This window comes from Heterocephalus glaber, unplaced genomic scaffold, assembly GCF_053883595.1.
Source record: "Heterocephalus glaber isolate CG9 unplaced genomic scaffold, H.glaber_assembly_v1.0 deba00001461, whole genome shotgun sequence".
Lineage (NCBI taxonomy): Eukaryota > Metazoa > Chordata > Mammalia > Rodentia > Bathyergidae > Heterocephalus > Heterocephalus glaber.
Genome location: NW_028258308.1, coordinates 23,836,210 through 23,850,896, shown reverse-complemented (window position 1 = coordinate 23,850,896; position 14,687 = coordinate 23,836,210). Strand labels below are relative to the sequence as shown.

Here is a 14,687-nt window from a genome sequence, read left to right as displayed (position 1 = left end):
TTTTTTCGTTTTCCACTGGACAACAGGTACAGTTTCACCAAGATCAGGTCACTCTGGCTCACAGACAGAGTGTGAGCAAGACAAATCCTTTCCTTCTTTTGGAAGACCTCCTTCAGAGAACTCTTCAATTCATACATCAGACCTAGCACAATTGTAAACCAAACCCTGTGGACCCAGTATTGTGCCTGCCACATTGGACACCTACACATCTGTTATAGTCAGGGTTTGCAAGAGAATACAGGACACATAATTTATTTTATAATATTTATCAAAAAAATCAAATTCAGAGGAGTACAAGAGATCTGTCCACACATTAGACACCAGAAGAATCCAGCTAAGGATCTGGATCTCATGGCAATGTTCCTGACAAGTCCAGCTAGAAGCCTGGAGCCCACAGCAACACCTCATGTGAATTTGTATCAAGGATCTGCACTGGGAGGGATCAAGGGCCAGTGGTGGAAGCTAGAAAGTCTGCACTGGTGGGGTGAAGGATCTGTACCACCAGGCAAGGCCAAGACCAGAGCTCCCCTGACAAGAACAGAAGCCATCCCCAGTGACAGTGAGGACTCAAGCTCCTCTGAGGAAGAGAACAGCCAAGTTCATGTCAGGAAAACCAGCCACAGCAAGCTTCTCCAGGAAAATCAATAGCATACAATCTTCTCCAATTCCTTTTTTAGACTGTTGGCAACAATCCTCAGGTGGGTCTTCCACGCCCAGAAACATGCTGACTCAGTTCAGCTAGGTGTTCCAAGTTGACCATTTGTTAAACTACCACACCAGTCCTGACTCGCCGCTCTTGTCCTTCCTCCCGCTTTTTCTTCTCTCTCCTCTCAGCCTCAAAGATGCCCTCGGCCACCAGCTGCAGCGGCAGCGGCAGCGGCAGCAAGTCGTCCGGACCGCCACCCCCATCGGGTTCCTCCGGGAGTGAGGCGGCGGCGGGGGCCGGGGCAGCTGCGCCTGCTACTCAGCACCCAGCACCCAGCACTGGCGCGGTCCAGACGGAGGCCATGAAGCAGATCCTTGGGGTAATCGACAAGAAACTTCGGAACCTGGAGAAGAAAAAGGGTAAGCTTGATGATTACCAGGAACGAATGAACAAAGGAGAGAGGTTTAATCAAGATCAGCTGGATGCTGTATCTAAGTACCAGGAAGTCACAAATAATTTGGAATTTGAAAAAGAATTACAGAGGAGTTTTATGGCATTAAGTCAAGATATTCAGAAAACAATAGAGAAGACAGCACGCCAGGAACAGCTTATGAGAGAAGAAGCTGAACAGAAATGTTTAAAAACTGTGCTTGAGGTACAGTATGTTTTGGACAAATTAGGAGATGATGAAGTGAGAACTGACTTGAAACAAGGCTTGACCGGAGTACCGATCCTCCCGGAGGAGGAGTTTTCACTGCTGGACGAGTTTTACATGTTAGTGGATCCCGAGAGGGACATGAGCCTAAGGTTGAACGGGCAGTATGAACATGCCTCCATTCACCTGTGGGACTTGCTGGAGGGGAAGGAAAAATCTGTGTGTGGGACAACTTATAAGGCTCTAAAGGAAATCATTGAGCGTGTATTTCAGTCAAACTACTTTGACAGCACCCATAACCACCAGAATGGTCTGTGTGAGGAAGAGGAGGCAGCCTCAGCGCCTACAGTGGAAGACCAGGTTGCTGAAGCTGAACCTGAGCCAGCAGAAGAATACACTGAGCAAAGTGAAGTCCAATCAACAGAGTATGTAAATAGACAATTTATGGCAGAAACCCAGTTCAGCAGTGGTGAGAAGGAGCAGTAGATGAATGGACAGTGGAAACCATTGAGGTGGTAAATTCACTCCAGCAGCATCCTCAGGCTGCATCTCCTTCAGTACCAGAGCCCCACTCATTGTCTCCAGTGGCTCAGGCAGAACCCCTCTTGAGAAGACAGTGAGTACAAGATCTTATGGCACAAATGCAGGGGCCCTATAATTTCATACAGGATTCAATGTTGGATTCTGAAAACCAGACTCTTGATCCTGCCATTGTATCTGCACAACCTATGAATCCAACACAAAACATGGACATGCCCCAGCTGGTTTGCCCTCCTGTTCATTCTGAATCTAGATTTGCTCAGCCTAATCAAGTTTCTGTACAACCAGAAGCTACACAGGTTCCTTTGGTTTCGTCCACGAGTGAGGGATACACAGAATCTCAACCACTGTACCAGACTTCACATGCCACAGAGCAGCGGCCACGAAAGGAGCCAATTGATCAGTTTCAGGCAACAATCTTTCTAAATACAGACTACAGCATCCTCATCCCTTCCCACTGCTTCTCAGCCTCAGGTTTTCCAGGCTGAGATGAGCAAACCTTTACATAGCAGTGGAATCAATGTAAACGCAGCTCCATTCCAATCCATGCAAATGGTATTCAATATGAATGCCCCAGTTCCTCCTGTTAATGAACCAGAAACTTTAAAACAGCAAAACCAGTACCAGTCCAGTTATAACCAGAGCTTTTCCAGTCAGCCTCACCAAGTGGAGCAGACAGAGCTCCAGCAAGAACAGCTCCAAACAGTGGTTGGCACTTACCATGGTTCCCAGGACCAGCCCCATCAAGTGACTGGTAACCACCAGTAGCCTCCTCAGCAGAACACTGGATTTACACGTAGCAGTCAGCCTTATTATAACAGTCATGGTGTATCCCGTGGAGGTTCTTGTGGTGCTAGAGGCTTGATGAATGGATACCGGGGCCCTCCTGCCAATGGATTCAGAGGAGGATATGATGGCTACCACTCTTCATTCTCTAACACTCCAAACAGTGATTATACACAGTCTCAGTTCAGTGCTCCCCGGGACTACTCTGGCTATCAGTGGGATGGATATCAGCAGAATTTCAAGCGAGGCTCTGAGCAGAGTGGACCATGGGGAGCCCCACGAGGTCATGGAGGGCCCCCAAGACCCAACAGAGGAATGCCGCAAATGAACACTCAGCAAGTGAATTAATCTGATTCACAAGATTATGTTTAATCGCCAAAAACACACTGACCAGTGTACTATAATATGCTACCAGAAGAGTTATTATCTATTTGTTCTCCCTTTCAGGAAATTTATTGTAAAGGGACTGTTTTCATCCCATAAAGACAGGATTACAATTGTCAGCTTTATATTACCTGGATATGGAAGGAAACTATTTTTACTCTGCATGTACTGTCCTAAGCGTCATCTTGAGCCTTGCACATGATATTCAGATTCCTCACCCTTGCTTAGGAGCAAAACATAATATACTTTTATGGGGTGATAATATCTCCATAGTTATTTGAAGTGGCTTGAACAAAAGCAAGTCTGACTCTTGGACATTGGATAAAATCTACAAGTCAGCCCTAGAGCTTTTCAATGGTATTTGACAAAACATATTTTCCTTGAGAGGAAGATGAAAGGAGTGGAGTGTGGTTTGCAAAACAACTGCATTTCACAGCTTTTCCAGTTAAATTGGAGCACTAAACGTTTCGAGGCATACCAAATTATGCATGGGTCCTTAGTCACACATGGAAGGCTGGCTATCAGCTTTGACATAAGCACTGTTCATCTGGCCAAATGACTGTAATTAAAAACACATGTAAATTGCTTTTTAACAGCTGATAACTGTGTAAGACAAAGCCAAAATGCAAATTAGGCTTTGATTGGCACTTTTTGAAAAATATGCAAAATAATGGGAAATAATCTGAATGGACTGCTTCTGTACTTAATGTGAAGTATTTAGATACCTTTTTGGACACTTCTTAACAGTTTCTTTGAGACAATGACTTTTATAAGGATTGGTACCAAATATCATTCCTTATGACATGTACATGTCATCACTAATCCTTGGATTTTGTTGTATTGTCACCTAAATTGGTACGGATATTGATGAAAGTCTCTAATGGATAATCATAACACTCTTGGTCACATGTTTTTCCTGCAGCTTAAGTGCTTTAAAAAGATATCAAATGCCTGCTGCTACCACCCTTTTAAATTGCTATCTTTTGAGAAGTGCCAGTATCTGTTTTAGATTGATTTCCCTGCTTTAGGGAAATGAGTCAGTAGCTTCAGTTCTGATGGTATTAGCAAAACAAATAAAACATGTATAAATGTTGTATCTTGAAACACGTGTTCAACAGCTAGCAGCTTATGTGATTTCACCCCTGTGCATTGTTAGTGTCACAAATTTCATGGTTGTCTCCAGCAGCTGTTTCCGTAGTATTTGCAGTTATCATTTGTCTAATTGAACCCTAACTGAATTCTGCTTTTCTCATGGAGGCATTTATGTTCAAAGTGGTGATTTCTTCCCATAGATGCATAGGGAGAGTCTCAAGTTTGGAGATGGACAGTTTAGTAGTGACTTAGCCATATGTACTATGTTGGAATTTGTGCTAGCAGTTTGAGCACTAGTTCTGTGTGCCTATGAACTTAATGCTGCTTGTTGTCCCATTCCACTTTGACTTTATGGAGAATTAATCCCATCTATTAAGCAAAGGCTACTAAGTTAATGGTATTTTCTGTACAGAAATTAAAATTTTACTTTTAGCCTTTAGCTAAGGAAATTGTCCAGTAGGTACTCAGGTACTTAAAAAAAATCAAAATTATTCATCATTAGACAACTGGAGTTTTTGCTGGTTTTGTAACCTAAAATGGATAGGCTGTTGAACATTCCACATTCAAAAGTTTTGTAGGGTGGTGGATAATGGGGAATCCTCAATGTTTATTTTAAAATAAATAAAATAAGTTCTTGACTTTTAAAAAAAAATAAAAAAATAAACTACCACACCATCATATGAATTTGACCCAATCCAAGTAGGAAAGTTTAATTTCACATTTCTATATATCCAGTGTAAGTCTGCAACACTGGCCATGTCTGATCTCAGCCCCATTATTAACTAGTCTCAGGTGACTGATTATAACTCCACCAATATATACTACCAGCCAGTATTTCTTTTTTAAAAAAATTTTATTTTATTGGTACATTTTAGGCATACAATATAATGACATTCATCATTGGAAATTTGCACCTTTACATAATCTCTCTTGGTTCTTATTTTTCCCCTTCCCCTGCTCTCCCTTCAACCACTCCACCCCTCCCTATTTATAAAGACTTTGTTTCCATTTTCTCATTTTCTCATATTAATTCCATTCCCTTCTTTCCTTTCCCCTACCCCTCCCACTTCCCCCTCCCCTTTGCCCCTTTTCTTCCTGTTTCACACTATCTATTATATCTTTTAGTCTTCATTTACACTTTCAGTTTCTCACACTAGAGAAACTATTTGGTATTTACACATGTGTATCCTATTTCTTTCACTTAAGCGTATCACCTAAATGTGCATCCATTTAGCTATAAATGGCTCTAATTTCTCATTTTTTATGGCTGAGTAGCACTCCATTTTATAAAAAAAAACACATTTCTTTACCCAGTCTCCAGTGAATGGGCAATTGGGCGGCTTCCAAGTTTTAGCTATTTCAAATTGTGCTGCTATGAACATGGGAACACATCCATCACTGTGGTATGATTCTTTTAATTTTGGGGGGAAGACACCTAGCAGGGGAATAGCTGGGTCAAATGGGTCTTCCAGTCCTAGTTTTTGAGGTATCTCCATACTGATTTCCACAGTGGTTGCACCAGTTGACACTCCCACCAGCAGTGGAGCAGGGTTCCTCTTTCCCCACAGCCCTGCCAGCATTTGTTATTGGTTGATTTCATGATAGCAGCCATTCTTTCTGGACTGAGGTGGAATCTCAGCGTTGTTTTCATTTGCATGTCTTGAATGACCAGTGATGTTGAACATTTTTTCATATGTTTATTTGCTATTTCTACTTCTTTGTGTGAGAAATGCCTGTTCATTTCAGATGCCCATTTTTGGATTGGGTCTTTAAATTTGGGGGGGTCTGATTTTTTTAAGTTCTTTATAGATTTGAGATAGTAGACCTTTGTCTGAGGAACAGCAGGTGAGGATTTTTTCCCACATTGTGGGTTGTCTCTTCACACTGTTGGTGGTTTCTCTTGCTGTGTAGAAGCTTTTTAATGAGAAGAGATCCCACTTGTTGATTATTTGTGCTAGATCATGGCAACTGAGGTTTTGTTTATAAAATCTTTTCCTACACCAATGTCTTCAAGATTTCTACCTAACCTCTGTTCCAGCCAGTTCAGCGTTTCTATTTTAATATTTAGATCTTTAATCCATTTTGATTTTACTTTAGTGCATGGTGAGAGATATAGGTCTAGTTTTAATCTTTGATGAGCTGAAACCCAATTTTTCCAGCACCATTTATTAAAGAGGCTGTCTTTCCTCCAGTGAGGGTGTTTGGCTCCTTTGTTGACGATGAGATGGCTGAATGTGTCTGGAGTTGTTTCTGCATCTTCTAATCTATTCCACTGGTCCTCAGGTCTGTTTCTTTGCCAGTACCATGCTGTTTTTATCACAGTAGATTTGTAGCATAGTTTCAAGTTGGGGGTTGTGATACCCCCTGCCATGTCTCTGTTACCTAGAATTGCTTTTGCTATTCTAGGTCACTTCTTGTTCCAAATGAATTTTTGGATTGTTTTCTCAAGGTTCATGAAGTATGCTGATGGGATTTCAATTGGGATTGCATTGAATCTATATAGTAGTTTTGGAATTATGGCCATTTTCACTACATTGATCTTTCCTACCCAGGAGCAGGGGATGTCTTTCTATTTTCTGATATCATCTTCAATCTCTCCTTTCAGGGTGCTATAGTTTTCAGAGAAGAGGTCTTTGATTTCTTTCATTAGGTTGATTCCTGGGTATTTCAGTTTTTTGGATGCTATTGTGAAAGGAATTATTTGCCCTATTTCTCTCTCAGTGAGTCTGTTATTTGTGTAGAGGAAAGCTGTTGATTATTGTGTGTTGACCTTGTATCCAGCTACTTGACTGAATTTGGTTATTAAGTCTAAAAGACTTTCGGTGGCATTGTTGGGGTCTTCTATATAGAGTATCATGTCATCTGCAAATAATGACAATTTGACTTCTTCATTTCCTATCTTTCTTTCTTTCTTTCTTTCTTTTTTTTGGTACCAGGGATTGAACTCAGGACCTTGCGCTCGTGAGGCAGACACGGTGCCACTGAGCTAAATCTCCGGTCCCTATCTTTATTTCTTTTATTTCTTTCTCTCATCTAATTGCCATGGCTAATGTTTCCAAGACTATATTGAACAAGAGAGGTGATAGTGGACACCCTAGTCTTGTTTCTGATTTTAGTGTTAAGGATTCCAGTTTTTGACCATTTAGTATGATATTGGCTGTTGGTTTTTCATAGATGGCTTTTATCATATTGTGGTAGAGACCATCTATTCCAATTTTTTATAGGGTTTTTATCATAAATGTATGTTGGATTTTGTCAAATGCTTTTTCTGCATCTATTGAGATTCTCATATGGTTTTTGTCCTTGGCTCTATTGATGTAGTGTATTACACTGATTGATTTGCATATGTTGAACCATCCCTGCATCCCTGGGATGAATCCCACTTGGTCAGGGTGGATGATCTTCTTGATGATCTTCTGCATTCTATTTGCCAGTATCTTATTAAGGATTTTGGAAGGAATGTTCATTAGTGAGATTGGCCTATAGTTCTCCTTTTCGGTTGGGTCTTTCTCAGCTTTGGGGAATCAAGGTGATGGTTGCTTCCAGGAATGAATTTGGGAGTATTGCTTCCCTTTCAATTTCATTGAAGAGTTTAAACAGTAGTGGCAGCAGTTCCTCTTTCAATGTCTTGGAGAATTCAGCAGTGAAGCCATCAGGACTGGGGCTTTTCTTAGTAGATAAGTTTTTAATTACATTTTCAATTTCATTGATTGATATTGGGTTGTTTAGAATTTTTAGGTCTTCTACGTTCAACTTTGGTAATTCATACATGTCTAGGAATCTGTCCATAACTTCTGTTTCCCATCTTATTGGCATATGAGTTCTCAAAGTATGTAGTCATGATCCTAAGTCCATTGCAATTTCATCCTTTTCATTCCTAATTGCATGGATTTGGTCATTTTCTTTCCTTTTTCTGATAAGGTTGGCTATGAGTTTGTCAATTTTATTTATTCTTTCGAAGAAACAACTTTTGGCTTCATTAATTTCTCGTATCATTCTCTTAGTCTCCATTGCATTGGTTTCTGCTCTGATCTTTATAATTCCTCCCTTGTATGAACCCTGGGTTTGTCCTGCTATTATTTTTCTGGAAGCTTGAGTTTCAGCATCAGGTTGTTTAATTGGGCTTGCTCTGTTTTCCTAATATGAGTATTCACTGCTATGAATTTCCCTCATAAGAGTCACTCATTGTGTCCCATAGATTCTGATATGTTGTGTTGTCATTGTCATTTAATTGAAGGAACTGATTTCTTCTTTAATTTCCTCTGTGACCCATTGGTTATTCAGAAGTGTGTTGTTCAATTTCCATGTGTTTATGAAATTTTTGCAGTTTCGTTTGCTATGGATCTCTAATTTCATCACACTATGGTCTGATAACATGCAGAGGATAACTTCAATTCCTTTGCAGTTACTTACACATGTTCTCGGAGCAAGTATGTGGTCTGTGTTGGAGAACGACCAGTGTGCAGCTGAAAAGAATGCGTATTCTGATTTTGTGGGGTGGAACACTCTGTAAACATCCATTAAGATCATTTGTTCAAGAGTTTGATTGAGTTCTAGCATTTCATTACTTATTTTTAGTCTAGTTGATCTATCTATTTGTGACAGTGGGGTGTTGAGGTCCCTCACTACAATTGTATTAGTGCATCTATGACTTTTCATGTCTGTTGGTATTTGTTTTACATAGTTGGGTGCACTAGTGTTTGGTGCATAGACATTTGTGATTGTCATCTCTTCCTCTTGGATTCTTCCCTTTACAAGGATGTAGTGTCCTTCTTCATCTCTCTTAACCAGTGTTGGTTTGAAATCTGCTTGATCTGCCAAGAGGATAACTACTCTTGCTTTTTTTCAGGTTCCTGTCACATGGAGTATTGTGTTCCACCCTTTAACTTTCAGTCTATGAGTTTCTTTTTTAATTAACTGTGTTTCTTGTATGCAGCATATTGTTGGATTTTGCTTCTTGACCCATTCTGCCAGTCTATTTCTTTTGATTGGTGAATTGAGACCATTAACATTGATGGTTATAACTGATACGTATTGACTTATCATTGTCATGCCTTTTTCTTTTCGTTGGATTCTCCCTCTTTTCATTGAATTTCTTGTCGCGCCTGGTGGGTTCATTCTACTGTGCTTCCTGGGGTTGTGATCATCATTGTCTGTTCCTAGGACATTGTCTAAAATTTTTGGAGTGCTGGTTTGGTATTCATTAAGTTCCTAAGGTGCTCTTTGTCATGAAAGCATCTTATTTCTCCAACAATTTTGAAAGATAGTTTGCAGGGTACATCAATCTGGGTTGGTGGCTGTTTCCCTTTGGGGCTTGGAATACATCACTTCAAGCTCTTGTTGCCTTGATGGTTTGTGTTGAGAAGTCTGCTGTGATTCTGATGGGCTTTCCTTTGTATTGATTTGTTTCTTTTCCCTCACTGCTTGTAGAATTTTGTTCTTCTGTTGAGTTTCTGGAATCTCAACAATTATATGCCTATGTGTAGATTTTTTTGGTCAAGAGTAGTTGGAGTCCTATATGCCTCACTTATCTGTATGTCAAGTTCTTTTCCCCTGCTTGGGAAGTTTTCTGCCATCACTTCTGTCTCCTGTTTCTTCATTGACTCCAGTCAGTCTTATGTTATTCTTCTTTGCATCATCTAGCAGCTGCTGGATTGATTTCTTGTGGTCCCTTACAATTTTGAAGCAATTTTTGTTTTCCTGGTCACTAATTGCAATCTTATCTTCTATGTATGAAATTCTTTCCTCATATTGGCTCATTCTGCTGTGTACACTTTCACTGGAGTTTTTCATGTCCTGGAAATCTGTTTGCATCTGTTTTATGGATTCCATTTGTTTCTTATGTTGGGATTCCATCATGTTCCTGAGCTCCTCTCTAGATTTATTAATCATGTCTTGCACTATGAGCACAATCTCTGTTGTTAGCTGAGAAATATTACTGATTTCATTTTTTTCCAGAAACTGTTTTGTTGCCAGTTCAGGGAGTCCAGGTGATTGAGTATTAGAGTGTTCCATCTCATTTCCCTTTGGGGTTGCTGCAGGTGATATGGAAGTATGTTTTTGAGACTTGTTTATGTGTCTTTTCTTTTTTTTTTGTATTAAATTCTTTTATTGGTATATGGTAGGTATACAACACAATTACATTTCTCACTGGGAATTGTACCTTTACATAATGCATCTTGGTTCTTATTTTTTCCCCATTCCTAGCCCTCCCTTCATGCCCTCCACCCTTCCCTATTTACAAAGACGTTATTTCCATTTTTTCCATTTCTCATCATTTTTCCTTTCCCTTCTTTCCTTTCCCCTGCCCCTCCCACTACCCCTACCCCTTTTCACCTTTTCTTCCTATTTTGCATTATTGATTATACATTCTAATAATTGGTACATTTCAGGTATACAATATAATGACATTCATCATTGGAAATTTTCACCTTTACATAGTCTCTCTTGGTTCTTATTTTTCACCCTTGCCCAGCCCTCCCTTCAACCCCTCCAGTCCTCCCTATTTACAAAGATTTTGTTCCTATTTTTCCATTTTCTCATATTAATCCCATTCCCTTCTATCCTTTCCCCTAGCCCTCCCACTTCCTTCCCCTTTGCCCCTTTTCTTCCTATTTCACATGACCTATTATACATTTTAGTCCTTATTTACACTTTCAGTTTCTCACACCAGAGAAACTATTTGGTATTTATACATGTGTGTCCTATTTATTTCACTTAAGAGTATTCCCTCAATGTGCATCCACTTAGCTATAAACATCTCTCCATTTTATTAAAAAAACACATTTTCTTTATCTAGTCTCCAGTTGATGGGCATTTGGGCTGTTTCCAAGTTTTAGCTATCACAAACTGTGCTGCTATGAACATGGCTGCACATATATCACTGTGGTATGATTCTTTTAATTCTTTGGGGAAGATCCCCAGCAGTGGAATAGCGGGGTCAAATGGGACTTCCAGTCCTAGTTCTTTGAGGTATCTCCATGATGATTTCCACAGTGGTTGCACCAGTCTACACTCCCACCAGCAGTGGAGCAGGGTTCCTCTTTCCCCACAGCCCCGCCAGCCTTGGTTATTGGTTGATTTCATGATAGCAGCCATTCTTTCTGGAGTGAAGTGGAATCTCACCATTGTTTTCATTTGCATCTCTTGAATGACCAGGGATGTTGAACATTTTTTCATATGTTTATTTGCTATTTCTACTTCTTTGTGTGAGAAATGTCTGTTCATTTCAGCTGCCCATTTTTGGATTGGGTCTTTAAATTTGGGTGGTCTGATCTTTTTAAGTTCTTTATAGATTCGAGATAGTACACCTTTGTCTGAGGAAGAGCAGGTGGAGATTTTTTCCCACATTGTGGGTTGTCTCTTCACACTGCTGGTGGTTTCTCTTGCTGTGCAGAAGCCTTTTAATAAGAAGAGATCCCACTTGTTGATTGTTTGTGCTAGTTCACGGGCAATTGAGGTTTTGTTCATAAAATCTTTTCCTACACCAATGTCTTCAAGGATTCTACCTAACCTCTGTTCCAACTGGTTGAGAGTTTCTATTTTAATATTTAGATCTTTAATCCATTTTGATTTTACTTTAGTGCATGGTGAGAGATACAGGTCTAGTTTTAATCTTTGGCAAGTTGAAGCCCAATTTTTCCAGCACCATTTATTAAAGAGGCTATCTTTCCTCCAGTGAGGGTGTTTGGCTCCTTTATCGAAGATGAGATGGCTGAGTGTGTCTGGCATTGTTTGTGTGTCTTCTAATCTGTTGCACTGATCCTCAAGTCTGTTTCTTTGCCAGTACCATGCTGTTTTTATCATAGTAGCTTTGTAGTAGAGTTGCAGGTTGGGGATTGTGATACCCCCTGCCATGTCTCTGTTAGCTAGAATTGCTTTTGCTAGTCTGGGTCTCTTCTTATTCCAAATGAATTTTTGGATTGTTTTCTCAAGGTCTATGAAGTATGCTGCTGGGAACTCAATTGGAATTGCATTAAATCTATATAGCAGTTTTGGAAGTATGGCCATTTTCACTATATTAATCCTTCCTACCCAGGAGCAGGGGATGTCTGTCCATTTCCTGATATCACTTTCAATCTCACTTTTCAGAGTGCCATAGTTTTCAGAGAAGAGGTCTTTGATTTCTTTCGTTAGGATGATTCCTAGGTATTTCAGTTTTTTGGATGCTATTGTGAAAGGAATTATTTGCCCTATTTCTCTCTCAGTGAGTCTGTCATTCGTGTAGAGGAAAGCTATTGATTTTTGTGTGTTGACCTTGTAACCAGCTACTTGACTGAATTTGGTTATTAAGTCTAGAAGACTTTTGGTGGAGTTCTTGGGGTCTTCTATATAGAGTATCATGTCATCTGCAAATAATGACAATTTGACTTCTTCATTTCCTATCTTTATTCCTTTTATTTCTTTCTCTTGTCTAATTGCAGTGGCTAATGTTTCCAGAACTATATTGAACAAGAGTGGTGATAGTGGACATCCTTGTCTTGTTCCTGATTTGAGTGTGAAGGATTTCAGTTTTGACCATTTAGTATGATATTGGCTGTTGGTTTTTCATAGATGGCTTCTATCAGTTTGAGGTAGAGACCATCTATTCCAATTTTTTTGTAGGGTTTTTATCATAAATGTATGTTGGATGTTGTCAAATGCTTTTTCTGTATCTATGGAGATAATCATATGGTTTTTGTCCTTGGCTCTATTGATACAGTGTATTACATTGATTGATTTTCATATATGGAACCATCCCTGCATCCCTGGGCTGAATCCCACTTGATCAGGGTGTATGATCTTCTTGATGATCTTCTGCATTCTGTTTGCCAGTATCTTATTAAGGATTTTTGCATCTATGTTCATTAGCGAGATTGGCCTATAGTTCTCTTTTTCAGTTGGGTCTTTCTCTGCTTTGGGGATCAAGGTGATGCTTGCTTCCAGGAATGAATTTGGGAGTATTGCTTCCCTTTCAATTTCACTGAAGAGTTTAAACAGTAGTGGCAGCAGTTCCTCTCTAAATGTCTTGTAGAATTCAGCAGTGAAGCCATCTGGACCGGGGCTTTTCTTAGTTGATAAGTTTTTCATTACATTTTCAATCTCATTGGTTGATATTGGGTTGTTCAGAATTTTTAAGTCTTCTTCGTTCAACTTTGGTAATTCATATGTGTCTAGGAATCTGTCCATTTCTTCTGTGTTGTCCATCTTATTGGCATATAGGTTCTGGAAGTAGGTATTGATGATCCTCTGGATTTCTGCTGGGTCTGTTGTCATTTCACCCTTTTCATTCCTAACTGCATGGATTTGGGCCTTTTCTTTCCTTTTTCTGACAAGGTTGACTAAAGGTTTGTCAATTTTGTTGATTCTTTCGAAGAACCAACTCTTGGCTTCATTGATTTTTTGTATCATTCTCTTCGTCTCCATTGCATTGATTTCTCCTCTGATCTTTGTAATTTCGTCCTTTGTATGAGCGTTGGAGTTGTCCTGCTCTTCTTTTTCTAGAAGCTTGAGGTTCAGCATCAGGTTGTTCAATTGGGCTCATTCAGTTTTCCTAATATGCATATTCACTGCTATGAATTTCCCTGGTAAGACAGCTTTTATTGTGTCCCATAGATTCCGATATGTTGTATTGTCATTGTCATTTAATTGAAGGAACTGTCTGATTTCTTCTTTAATTTCCTCTGTGACCCATTGGTTATTCAGAAGTGTGTTGTTCAATTTCCATGCGTTCATGAAATTTTTCGAGTTTCTTTTGCTATGGATCTCCAATTTCATTGCACTATGGTCTGATAATATAAAGGGGATAACTTCAATTCCTTTGCACTTACTTAAACATGTTCTATGTGTGAGTATGTGGTCTATTTTTGAGAATGACCCATGTGCAGCTGAGAAGAATGTGTATTCTGATTTTGTGGGTTGGAAAACTCTGTAAACATCTGTTAAGTTCATTTGTTCAAGAGTTCGATTGAGTTCTAGCATTTCATTACTTATTTTTAGTCTAGTTGATCTATCTATTTGTGACAGTGGGGTGTTGAGGTCCCTCACTACAATTGTATTAGTGCATCTATGACTTTTCATGTCTGTTGGTATTTGTTTTACATAGTTGGGTGCACTAGTGTTTGTTGCATAGACATTTGTGATTGTCATCTCTTCCTCTTGGATTCTTCCCTTTACAAGGATGTAGTGTCCTTCTTCATCTCTCTTAACCAGTGTTGGTTTGAAATCTACTTGATCTGCCAAGAGGATAACTACTCTTGCTTTTTTTCAGGTTCCTTCGGATGCAGTATTGTTTTCCACCCTTTAACTTTCAGTCTATGAGTTTCCTTTTGAATTAAGTGTGTTTCTTGTATGCAGCATATTGTTGGATTTCGCTTCTTGACCCATTCTGCCAGTCTATTTCTTTTGATTGGTGAATTGAGACCATTAACCTTGATGGTTATAACTGAAACATATTGACTTGTCATTGCCATGACTTTTTCTTTTTGTTACATTTAATTTCTTGTCATGCCAGATGGGTTCATTCTTCTTTGCTTCCTGGGGTTGTGATCCTCAATGTCTGTTCCTAGGATATTGTGTAAAATTCTTTGGAGTGCTGGTTTGGTA

General features: G+C 39.5%; 1 pseudogene; it reads left to right on the top strand.

Annotated features, from left to right (window-relative positions):
• Nucleotides 1-827: 827 nt before the first annotated feature.
• LOC101697504 (caprin-1 pseudogene) lies at nucleotides 828-3,386 on the top strand (annotated as a pseudogene).
• The last annotated feature ends 11,301 nt before the right edge of the window (nucleotides 3,387-14,687 follow it).